Source organism: Petaurus breviceps, unplaced genomic scaffold, assembly GCF_028583685.1.
Source record: "Petaurus breviceps papuanus isolate PSGF00001 unplaced genomic scaffold, PetGlider_PUasm1.0 90763, whole genome shotgun sequence".
In the NCBI taxonomy this organism is placed as follows: domain Eukaryota; kingdom Metazoa; phylum Chordata; class Mammalia; order Diprotodontia; family Petauridae; genus Petaurus; species Petaurus breviceps.
In genome coordinates this window covers 4,981,050-4,994,435 of record NW_027187340.1, presented here as the reverse complement: position 1 = coordinate 4,994,435, position 13,386 = coordinate 4,981,050, and positions in this window count along the sequence as shown.

Below are 13,386 nucleotides of genomic sequence, written 5' to 3'. Positions count from 1 at the left end.
AGAGAGAGAGACTTACCTAAAAAAAAAAATTAAGAGGCAACTAATTCACATATGTAGAGTGCCCACGGGGAACCCAGAAATTATTTGGGACTCAAGACACCACAAGGGCATGCCCAGAGCAGAGTGATCTAAAGCTGCATGGAGCTGTCACTCTTCTTGTAACAGAAAGTCAAATATTGATTTCCCAGGGCTTTTATGACCCATTTAACAACAGGCTTTTTGGACTGGCTTGTTCGAGGAGCTGGAGAGAGCTTGCTATTCCACTTCCTTCTGAGCTCCCTCTTAATTACCTTTCCTGGGAGATGGGCAACAATTGATACTCAGTCCTGACTTTAAAAGTGGGGGGGTGGGGAGTCATCATAAAATAAGTTGACAAATCATGACACCCAATACCCATTCAGGTTAGCATGGGTGAAGAGCAGTTGGAAAGCCTCCACAATTACCACTGAATAGGGGGAAAATCCCATCGGGCATGTCTGCTAACAAATTTTCACTAAAGAACATCAAACCAGTTAATTTCTAGGTAATAAGTGTTGAGTGATTCAAAGGCTGGCACAAACTATCTGGAGTTGTGTCCATACAAAGGAGTCTACCTGTTTGGCACCGAGAATGGAACATTTAACGTCTCGCCAAATTTTTCACCGATGCAGGGAGCTGGAACTGTGTTTTTCATCTTGGACTCTTTGGACTACTAATTATGCAGCAAAGGGCATAAAGTGGGCTTTGCAAATCATTATTTCCATTAGAAAGGTGTTAGAATCAATTCCGTTGAGGGCTCCCCTCCTATTTGGGCAGCTGCTACTCCCCGGAGAGGGGGCCACTGGCAGTCCTGGATGAAGCGTGGGCTTCTGTTCTGTTTCCCCAGCACTTTAAAGAAAAACAAAACAGCTCTAATGAAAAACACACACGGGAAATGCTTTATTATTTCATCATCCTCACCTACCGAGATCTGGCACCGCTCTATGCTTCGGAAGACGGTCTCCCTCTCTCCCTCTCCCTGCCCCTCACAGTGCGCTTGTATGAGGCCGATACTCTTGTCATTTCCTGTCAGATCATTTCAGAGGAATTTGCGCTTATTTCCTCTCAGCCTCATCCCCTCCCCCTGGCCTCGGCATTGGCCGCATGCCCCAATAGTCATGCTGTGTTTACTTAACTGCATGGAGCGCGGGGCAGGTTATGCTGGAAACTCTGGGGCACTCGACACAATCAGCCACTAACCTCAGAAGGGGGAGCGGCTGATTGGACTGGCCAGCTTAGCCTAATGCGCTGGGGGGTATTTAGGCTTCATTCTGATTCAGGTGCGCTGCTGTAACTAAGGCACTTGAGGGTCGAGGAGGGCTGAAGTTAATCAAAATATTGGCCAACGGATTAATCTCTTGCCTTTTATTGGTCTTTCCACCTAAGAATTGCCCGAAATTTTGTCTGGGCCATTGGCACGTGAATGAGTCTTTTCATGAAAAAAGGACGTTTCATGTCCATACATCATACAACCCAACCTAGATATAGCTCACCCTTTACGTATTCATATCTTATCCCAATGGATCATCAGGTCCCAGGAAACTGGAATATATTCATGCACACCCAAAAAAGCTTTGCAGTGTCTGACTGCAGTCCCAAACATAAGCACCGGATCTTTCCTATTAAGTACAACTGTGGTGAGGATTAGCAACCTGGAAAAGCAGGAGAGTAAAAGAGGGGAAAAGGGGCCTTCAGCACACCTTTTGTTTCATTGTTGCTGCTGCTCAGAGGTCCATATAAGTGCCCACATTGGTGATCACAATGCCACCAGTGTGGTCCTCATACCACACACTCCACTCCCACCGAGGCATACCTATGTCTAGACAGCAAGGATGCCATAGTAGACTTTGTAGGGACAAAATCCATATCATGTCTACTGTTCAGTATAAAATGTAAAGCTGTTCAGGATCTGAATTAATTATGAAATAATAATAATAATAATAATGACAAGATAACAAAAGCTGCTATTTAAATAGAGATTAAGGTATGTAAACAAAGCAATTTTACAAACGTCCCACCTGATCCTTACAATAACTTTGTGAGATAGGAACTAAAAATGTATCATTTCCACTTTGCAGATTAAGAAACTGAAACTCTTCAAGGGTAAACTTGTCAATGCAGAGGTAAGTAAATTGTGTGTGTGTGTGTGTGTGTGTGTGTGTGTGTGTGTGTGTCATGGACCCCTTGGGCCATTCAGTGAAGCCTATGGATCCTTTCTCAGAATAATATTTTTAAATAATTGAAGGAAATGCTGAATTTCACTTAGAGGTTGGTGAAAATAAAGACATAACTTTTTCCCATCCAAGTTCATGGACTACCCTGAAATCTATCCATGGATCCCTTGGGGGTACATAGATCTCAGATTAAGAATCCCTGGTCTATGGAAAGACTTACATGAACTGATTGATACTCAGTGAAGTGAGCAGAACCAGGAGAACATTGTACACAGTAATAGCAACATTGTACAATGACCAACTTTGATGGACTTAGCTCTTCTCAACAATACAATGATCCAAAGCAGTTCCAAAAGACTCAAGATGGAAAATGCTATCCACTTCGAGAGAAAGTACTATGGAGCCTGAATATAGATGGAAGCATACTATTTTCCTCTTTTTTTCCTTTCTTGTGGGTTTTCCCTTTTGTTCTGATTCTTTCACAACATGACCAATATGGAAATATGTTTAGTATGATTGTACATGTATAGCCTATATCAGATTACATGTCATCTTGGGGAAGAGGGGAAGAAAAATGTTGAAAACTAAATGGCAGAAGTAGTTCCTGAGGCAGGATTTTGTTTATCTGGCTTTACTTGTAGTCAGAGTCAACAGCTCTAAAGGTTCTGAATGGGCCTGAGTCAAAAGGATCATATCTACCTATCCATATGTACATTTCAGTTTGTGAAAAGATCAGGGTGATTGAAAAACTGGAATTTAGCCAACTCGGGGAAGGAAGAGGAGAGATAAGAATGTTTCCACTTTCATTTCTGCCATTACTATCCATTTTCAGAGCCAGATGCCATTTTCTATTGAACCATATCTACCAGGCCTCTTTACACTAGGAAGAAGTAGTACTTACTCATGATAACATCAATCTACCCCCTAACCCAGGGGTGGGGAACCTGTGGTTTCAAGGAGATTTGTTCTGTAAAACTTGGCCTCAGTCAAAAGGCCACACCTGAGGACCTAGAGGGCCACATGTGACCTCAAGGCTGCAGGTTCCTCACCTCGGCACCCAGTCCACCAGTCCTGCTTCCACTCCAACCCCCCGAAGCCATAGTCTCAGGAAGAAATCTCCCATGGAGATGCAGCCCCACAACCGCTTCTGTAAGTGCTTAGCCACAGTTACTGAAGACCCACAGAAGAAAGTTCTTGCTACCAAAGATGTCAAATGGTTCAACATCACAAATTGATGTGGTTTTATCAGTGGAAATGACATTAAGAAAATGCCACTAACCACTTTTCTGCTGTGTCCTGAGGATTATGGGACCTGTCTAGCTGACTTGTTGTTGTATTGTCTCTCCCCTTAGAATGGGAGCTTTTTGAGAGATGGGACAGTCTTACGTTTTGCACAGAATAAGCACTTTAAAAATGCTTTTTTAATTCACTCCTTTATTCAAATTCTCATCAAAATACCTTTGTGTGTGTGTGTTCTCATAAAAATAATAACTAACATTTATATAGAGTTTAATATGTGCCTGGCACTTGCTAAGAGCTTTCCAATTATTATCTCTTTTGATCTTCACAAAAAGTTATCAATATAAAAGTGAAAAGTTCATTTAATCATCCAGTTTTATTTGGCTTCCCTAACACACACACACACTTTTTTGGACTAATTAACTAATCTGAATTGGCATCATAAATTAAAGTCAGAGTCATACATTTCATAATTTATGGATTCATAATCAGTGTAGATTGACTTTGAATTTCAAACATTATTTAAAAGAAAATGAAACTAGGACCAAGATGCTACTTTATCCCTACCTTTGTTATGGTCAATAGAAGCAATCCACTTGCAATCATGATTTGAGTGACTTTCTAAGGTGGAGTGTTGAAACAAAAGAAGTAATTCCTTGAAAGGAAACGTTGCAGTGATCCCACAGATAAAATGCCAGTTTTGAAGGGATCTCCAAGCTCATATAAATGTCTCCATTTCTCAGCTAAGCAGAAAGAAGTCTTAAAGAAATGGGAGTGCTGTTGCTTCCTTTTTCCAAGGCCCTTAGGCACCATGATAGGATTACAAGGTTGGAAAAGTTACCATAAGTCTACCTTTATTTATTTCCTCCTGTATATGTAAGCCCTTCAACATTCTTTACACATAGTTGTGTTTAATTGGGACTTAAAACTTGCCATAAAATGTGTATTAATTGTCTGTTATTTCATAAATTATGGCCAAAATAACAATTACTGGTACGAAAAATTGGGGGGGGGGTGCCATTCTGCTCTGTTCATCTTTCAGTGTTTCCTGCCCTAAGAAAGTTTTCTATTTGTTATCTCCTTTTATCCCAGAGAATTACTAATCCCACACTACCATATTAAGTACCAATTAAGGAAAGATTTGTCATTCCAGCTCAAAAACACTGAGTTGGACTGGAGCTGCATATTTCAAGGGCTTCTGACAGAAATTATTTTAATTAGACTGCTGCTAGCAGCATTTAAACACATCCTGTACAACCAGAGAGGGGGAGACTGGCTCCTCAGTCAGATAATTTATTTATTTTTTTCTTTTTCACTCGCCATAAATCTTACTATGGTGATTATTAAACCCTTTAGAGAAAGAAAGGCGGGATAGGAGGGAAAGAAATCAGCAAACTTTATCTTACTTTAAATACCAGAAACAACAATTAAAAAGAGGGAGAAAGAACATGCCACTGAGCTTCTTTGAGAAGCACAGTTTTAAAAGAAAAGTTTGAAATAAAAACTACCAGGGGCTTTCTCTACCCTATGATATCTAGTCCCTTTAAACATATGAAAAAATCTAGGCCTCCTTTACAGATAGCAATATTTGTGCTGGTCCAATTTTCACATTTGTTTTGTCCTAATCCCATAATGTATAGCTATATCTATGTTGAAACAGATAAAGTATTTAAATAATAACCAATCTAAAGAAAAAATAGATGTTAAAAAACTAACCAAAACATTTGGTATACTTTGATTGATCAGAACCACCAATTAGCTAGCAACTTTTAAATAAACTTTTGGGATTAATCAGCTCCTGGTACAGCCACATTGCTATCTTTGGACAACTTCGTTTTTTTCCTGTTTATTGTAAACTTTCTCTTTATAACTTCAGAATTAAATTCTTGAGACTTGCCATCCAATCAATCAATCACTAAATATTTAGTAAGTACCTACTATGTGCCAGGCACTGATAAGTGCTAGAGATACAAACAAAAGACAATCCCTGCCCTCAAGGAGCTTGTAGCCTAACGGGGAAGACAACATGCAAACAAATATAAATACACACATGTACACATACATATAAGGAAAGTTATGTACAGAATAAACTTTGGTTCTTGTTCATTTTTTTAGCCATGTCTGACTCCTTGATGTCATTTGGGGTCTTCTTGGCAAAGATATTGGGGTGGTTTGTCATTTCCTTCTCCAGCTCATTTTTACAGATGAGGAAACTGAGGCAGAGTTAAGTGACTTGCCCAGGGACACACAGCTAGCAAGTGTCTGAGGCCAGATTTGAACTCTGGAAGTGGATAGAAGGCTGTGCCTGCAGTCAAAAAGACTCTTCCTTAGTTTAAATCCTGCCTCAGACACTTACTAGCTGTGTGACCCTGGGCAAGTCACTTAACCCTATTTGCCTCAGTTTCCTCCTCTGTGAAATGAGTTGGAGAAGAATAGAGCAAACCACTCCAGTATTTTTGCCAAGAAAACCCCAAATGGGGTCACAGAGAGTCAGTCACAACTGAAAGAGGACTTAACAACAGCATCACATATGAATAATGCCTGTTGTCCAGACTATGATAAGCAGTTGGAAAAACAATCTCTATAGTACATATACTGGAGACACTTGTTACAAATGGGACACAAGGTGAACCCAGAATTGAACAGGAGAAGAGAAGTGGCTTTGATTACCTGAGGGAAATTGTGTAATTCTTTTAATTACCCTAAGCCATTCTCTGAAAAAGGTTCATTCTTTTAATAGCAGGGTTCATTCAGTGATGTTACAAGTTAGGCAGCCACAGTTTCTGAAGGAGACCCCAAAGCTGAGGATCACTCAGAGGGCAATAGATAGGTATATTATGTGGGTGAATAAGCTATAACACATTATCAACAAACAATATGCAGAATTTATGTAAAGGATGTTATCAGAAAGACGTACATATAGGAAAAGAAATCGCTGGGTCTGTTGCATAGTGAGAATGAGGACTCTGGTGTTGCATTTGTATGAGTCATGCAATGTCAAAGAAAGTATGAGGAATGCAAGTATTTAGTTCTAACTCCTTTGGTGAATTTCTGAGCATATATGGACAAAACACACAGAATTGTCAGACATAGCTAGATAGATAAAACCTTCACTAAGCACTAGCTATGTGCCAGGCATCACTGGGAAGACAAATATAAGTAAAAAAGCAAGAAGGTCTCTGCCCTCAAGGAGTTTATAATCTAATGAAAGGGAGTAAGAAAAAAAGAGAGCTGAAAGGTCGGGTGGAAAGTACTTCATGCCAGCAAGGTCCAGAAGGAATCAGGGTAGGTATGGGCTGAACTGGGTTTGGAGGAAGCATGGCTGGCATTACTACTTCTTCAAATGGAGAGTGTGAGATAAATTCACCAATCAGAAGAGGAGACTGCAGAGATGACACCATAGCTAGCATGAAGATAGCTATGAAGATTGGTTTCAATCTGCTTATATTAGAGGAAACATGTGGAGGACCACAGATACCCCTACTAGGTAATTCATAGGTCTAAAGAGGGGTTCTCAATATCAGATTGCTTACTGTCTTGAGGGGGGAAGGAGAAAAATTTGGAACTCAAAATCTTAGAAAAATGAATGTTGAAAACTCTCTTTACATGTAAGTGGAAAAAATAAAATACTATTAAGGAAAAATAAACAAAATAGCTGGAGGCAACATTTTTTTAAAAAGTAGGGAGAGGTTCTTAACCTAGGGTCTGTGGCTTTAAAAAAAACAACGTTAATGATTATATATTAATATAAGTCGTTTCCTTTGTAATCCTATATGTCTTATTTCATGTACTTAAAAAAATTATTCTGAGAAAAGGTCCATAGGCTTCACCAGCCTTCCAGAGGGGTCCATGACACAGCCAGGATTTGGAATCTCTGCTCCAGAATGCCATTCTATGTACTGGGGGTTTGGGGTGGGGTCATTATGGAGCCACATTACACAAGGTTCACCTTGATCTTTGTGTACTCTATCGCTCAACTGGTTGTTTCAAAATGGCTCTGACAATCTCATTATGACAAAGATATCACTGAAAACAATTCCTATCATAAGATCTTTCTGGCAAAAAGGTACCATGAAGAGAGCAGATTAGAGGCAGCGACCAAACTGAACTGCCTCAACATTCCTTTCCAAACAAATAAAAAGTTGGAATGGCAAAGCCAACAAAAAGTCAGGGTGAGGCATTTCGCCAGCCTAAGAAAACTCAGAAGATTGGCAGGAGAGGCCTGTCCAGAGCGTAGCACACATGGTACCAGCACCAGCAGGGGGCCTTGGAGGTGTCTGCAACAACAGCGGTAGCAGGAACTTCAGGAGCTCTTAGCCCAGAGACAGTGAGAAGGTCAGACAACTGGTCAGATACAGATTATAGGGTAGCCTTTGCAAGCACTGGGGGCAGCTCTATTGCCCAAAACAGTTCTAGGTGACAGTTCCAGGCTAGAGAGGAGCACTTGTGGTCAGTCACAAGGGGTAGTGGTCCTGGTCTAAGACCCAAGGTAAAGAGAAGTGCTAGTACCTATGGCTACAGGAGAACAGGGGGGCCTTGTCACCATTCTAGGGTCAAGAGGAGCACTAGCATTTATGATAGAAGGAAAGTAGGGGCCCCTCCTGAGTAAAGAAAACCTGTAGACCCCCAGTACTAGCTCTGAAAACAATAGCACAAAAAATCCCAAAGCTTGGGACAGTGTCTCCCCACCCACAGGTAAGCAGAGCCCAACTTTAATATAAAGTTCAAAGTCAAGAAATAGGTTGAGAAAATGAGCAGACAACAACTTAAATAACTTGACTATAAAAGGTTACTATGGTGGCAGGGAAGACCAAGACACAAACTCAGAAGACAGTAGTGTGAAAACAGCTGCACACAAAGCCTCAAAGAAAAATGCTAAGTGGACATAATCCGAACAAGAATCCCTAAAAGAGTTTAAAAAAAAGAAATGAGTAGCAGAGAAAAAAATTTAGAAAAGAAACAAGAATGGTGCAAGAAATTTACTAAAAGAAGTTAACATTTTGGTAAAAGAGGCACAAAAAAATACCAAAGGAAAGAACTCCTTTAAAAACAAATAGGCCAAATGGCAAAGGACATACAAAAACTCACGGAAGAAAACTCCTTAAAAAGCTAAATTGACCAAATGGAAAAAGAGATACAAAAGCTCACTCAAGAAATAATTCCTTAAAAATTAGAATCAGGCAAGTGGAAGCTAACGACTCCATGAGACATCAAGAAGTAAAACAAAGTCAAAACAGTGGGAAAAAAGAGAAGAAAATGTGGACTATCTCATTAGAAAAACTGACCTAGAAAGTAGAACAAGGAGAAACAATTTAAGAATTAGTGGAATAGGGGCAGCTAGGTGGTGCAGTGAATAGCGTACTGGAATTAGGGGGACCTGAGTTCAAATCTGGTCTCAGACACTTAAGACTTACTAGTCATGTGACCTTGGGCAAGTCACTTAATCCCAATTGCCCAGCCTTCCCCCCTGCAAAAAAAAAAAAAAGAAAGAAAGAAAGAAAAAGGGGCTCTAAGCTTTAAAAAAAAATTAGTGTAGTATCTGAAATCCATGATTTTTTTTAAAAGGCCCTAGAAATTATATTTTAAAAAAAACTACACAGGAAAACTGCCCTAATATCTTAGATTCAAAGAATAAAAGAGAAATTAAAAGACTCTGCCAATCACTCCCTGAAAGAGATCCCAAAATGAAAACTCCCAGGAATGTTATAGCCAAATTCTAGAGCTCCCATATCCAGGAGAAAACATTGCAAAAAAACAGTTCAAATATTGTGGAGTTAGAGCAGGATCACAAAAGATTTAGTGAATTCCACATTAAAGGAACAGAGAGAAAAACTGAGTGTAATCCTTCAGAGGGGAAATGGAAATTTCACAAGAGTTCTTTCAAGCATTCCTTTTTTTTTTTTTTTTTTTTGCTTTTTGGAGGTTGGAAGGCAGGGCAATTGGGGTTAAATGACTTGCCCAAGGTCACACAGCTAGTAAGTGTTAAGTATCCGAGGTCAAATTTGAACTCAGGTCCTCCTGACTCCAAGGTTGGTGCTCTATTTACTGTGCCACCTAATCACCCTGCTCTTTCAAGCATTCTTGATAAAAAGACCAAAGCTGAATAGAAAAGTGGACATTCAAACAAACCCAAGACTCCAGAGAAACAAACAAAAAAGTACATTTGAAAGAGTAATCATAAAAAAATGATACATGTAACTCCTAAGAACTTAATCATTTTTAAGTCAATTAGAAGGATTCTGATACCTAGAAGGCATAGGTATGAGTCAATTATTTTGGAATGATTTCAAAAAAAAAAAATAAAGGGGTGAGAAAGAAGGGTGCACTGCAAGAAGGGGGGAAGGGAGAGGCAGAATGAGGAAAATCTTCTCACATAAAAGAGGTACACAAGGAAGAACTTTTACAATAGAAGGGGAAATGGAGGGGTGGGTGGGCAATGCTTGAATCTCATTCTCTTCCTAACTGTTTCAAAGAGGGAAGAATATATATATATATATATATATATATATATATGAAGACAAAAGGGAGGGTAGATCAAAGGATGCAATGATCAGAAGCACAACAGACTTTTGAGAAGGGACAGGGGAGAGAGAAGGGGGGAGGGAGGGAGGAAGGGAAAGAGAGAGAAAGGGAGAGAGGGAGGGGGAGAGAGAGGGGGAGAGGGGGAGAGAGAGAGAGAGAGAGAGAGAGAGAGAGAGAGAGAAGAAAATGGAATGTAAGGAAGTATATGGTTAGTACTCATAACTGTGAATGTGATGAGCCCACCCATAAAATGGAAGCAGATAGAACGAGTCAAAAACCAGAATCTAACAATATGTTGTTTATGAGAAATGCACTTGAAATGGAAAGACACATACTGAGCTAAAATAAAGCTGGAGTAAAATCTAATATGCTTCAAAGGAAGTAAAAAAAAAGGCAAGGATAGCAATCATGGTCTCAGACAAAGCAAAAGCAAAAACAGACCTAAGTGAAAGAGATAATCAGAGAAACTACATTTTGCTAAAGGGTACCATAGAATAGATAAGGAAGTATTATCAAAAATTTTTATAGCAAGTTTCTCTATTAAAGGTCTCTTTTCTCAAATATATAGAGAACTGAATCAAATTTACAAAAATAAGAGCCATTCTTCAATTGATAAATGGTAAAATTATGTGAACAGGCTGTTTTCAGAAGAAGAAATCAAATTTATCTATAATCATATGAAAAAATACTCTCACTATTGGTTAGAGAAATACAAATTAAAACAACTCTCAGATACCATCTCACATCTATCAGAAATGACCAGTGCTGGAAGGGGTGGAGGAAAGTAGGTACACTGATGCACTGTTTGGTACAGTTGTAAACTAGTCCAACCATCTTGGAGAACAATTTGGAACTATGCCCAAAGGAGGGTTATAAAGCTGTGCTGTACGTAGCTTTCTATGCCACAACTAGATCTGCACACCAAAGATATCAGAGGAAAGAAGAAAGGACTTATATATATGAAAATATTTATAGCAGTTCTTTTTGAGGTGACAAAGAATTGGAAATTGAGGAGATGCTTGGATGCTCATCAGTTGGGGAATGGTTGAACAGGTTGTGGCATGTGATTGTGAGGGAGTACTATTGTGCTATAAGAAATGATGAAGGGGTGGTTTCAGAAAAACATGGCAAAACCTATATGAACTGAGAGGCAAAGTGAAGTGGGAGAACTGGGAGATCAGTGTGCACAATAACTGCAATGTTGTTATGTTGATCAACTGTGAAAGACTTGGCTACTCTGATCAATACAATGACCCAAGACAATTCTAAAGGGCTCATGATGGAAAAAAATGTCATCCATCTCCAGAGAAAGAACCGAGGAACTCTGAGTGCAAATTGAAGTACTGAATGATTTTCTCACTTTCTTTATTATGCTTGCCTCTTTTTTTGCAATATGGCTAATATGGAAATAGGTTTTGCATGATTTCACATGTATAATTGATATATTGCTTACCTTCCTAGTAGGTGTGGGAGAGTTATGGGAAGGAAGGAGAGAATTTGGAACTCAAAATTTAAAAAGAGAATGTTTAAAATAAGTAAATAATAAATTTTCTTTAAAATTAAAAAAGAGCTATAATTACAGTTAATGAAATAAACTCATTTTGATTTTCCAAAGGGATTTGTGATTCAGATTCTAAACAGTACACTGTTCCAAGCACTTGATTTTGTTAAAGCTGTTTTCACTTTTAAGCCAGCTAAATGACAAATTTAATTAGAAACGAATTAATTGTTCTCTTGTCTTTTCAAAGGACTGCACATGTTCAGTGATGTTTATGCAGTACATGCCGTACAGCTGAGAATGAGTGATTCAAATTCAAAGGCAAATTCAGATGCTAAGTGTTTTGTTGAATTTCAGAATCCTAGAGTCACCAACTACTTATTTGACACCCACATTTAGATGTTCCTGAGGCATCTTAAACCCAACATGTCCAAAAGAGAACTTATTACATTTTTTCCCAAGCCCTTCCCTATTTCTCTATTAAGATCATCACTATCCTTCCAGCAACTCGAGTTCTCAAGCTCACAGACATCTTCAATTCTTCCTGTTCCTTACTTTCTCTCTGTCTCTCTCTGTGTCTCTCTCTCTCTCTCTCTCTCTCTCTCTGTCTCTCTGTGTCTCTCTCTCTCTGTCTCTCTGTCTCTGTCTCTCTCTCATTTTACCAAGTCTTATAGATTCTACCTCAATTCATGCTCTCATAACTCCCCCTCAGGACTACTGCAATAGCCTATTGTTTTCCCTGCCTCAAAAATCTTCCATCTCCAATCCCTCCTCCCTATAGCTACCAAACTATTATGTGTAATGTACTGACCTGACTTTTCTTCATTGCTCCAGAATATTCAATGGCTCCCAATTACCTCTAGGAAAAATTACAAGCTCCTTTATTTGTCATTTTAAAAATTTTACATTCTGGTTCCAGCCTGTCTTTTTAGGCTTTATTGCCATATTATTTTCCATTACATACTCCATATCCCAGTCAACACTGTACACAACATTCCATCTCTCATTTTCTCGCTTTTGTACAGGCTATCCCCCATTCCTGGACTACATTCCCTTTCCATCTCCCCCTCACAGGCTCCTTAGCTTCCTTCAAGGATGCTCAGGTGAACCTCTTAGGTATATCTTGATCTCCTCAACCTCCGTCTGCCCTCTTACCAGTGCCCTGCCTAAGCTATGGAAAATGACTTTGTGTTTACTTATCTGTGCTCATGTTGCTTCTACCCAATAAGCTCTCTGAGGACAGTGACCATCTCCTTTTTTGTCTCTGTATCACCAGTTCCTAAACCAGTGAATGACACATAGTAGGCACTTAAAAATACCTTATGAAGAAATAAATGGGTGAACTAATGAACAAAAAAGTGTAAATAAAAGTTGGAAGGAAATGTCAATGCCAAGGAGTCCAACTCATATGAAACTGAATTCCTCTTCCAATATATCTGAATATATAATCTTTCAGTCTTTTCTTAAGGATTTCAGGTAAAGGGGAAGCACATTTCCCCAGGCAGCCCATTACTTTGTTAGCATGTTTTTCCTGATATCAAGCCTCTTTCTAACTTCCACCCATTGTTTCTAGGTCTGCCCCTCAGAGCCAAGTAGAATAAATCTAATTCATCTCCCAGTGACAGCGCTTCAGATACTTGAAGATAGCTATCATACCCCTCTCCCCCAAGTCTTTTATCCATGCTAAACATATCTTTTCCTTCAACCAGTCTACATAGGGCATGAATCCAAGTGTCTTCACCAAGACTGTGACCTTTCCCCTGACTGCTCTCCAGCTAATCCAAGTCCTTTCCATAGAACAGAATTAACAAGACTTGGCAAATGATGAAGACATGAGTGGGGGGTGGGGACGTAAATGAAAATGAGAAATGCAGGATGGCTCCTAAGCTACAAATCTGAATGCCTGGGAAAATGATAGTATATTTGAAAGAAACA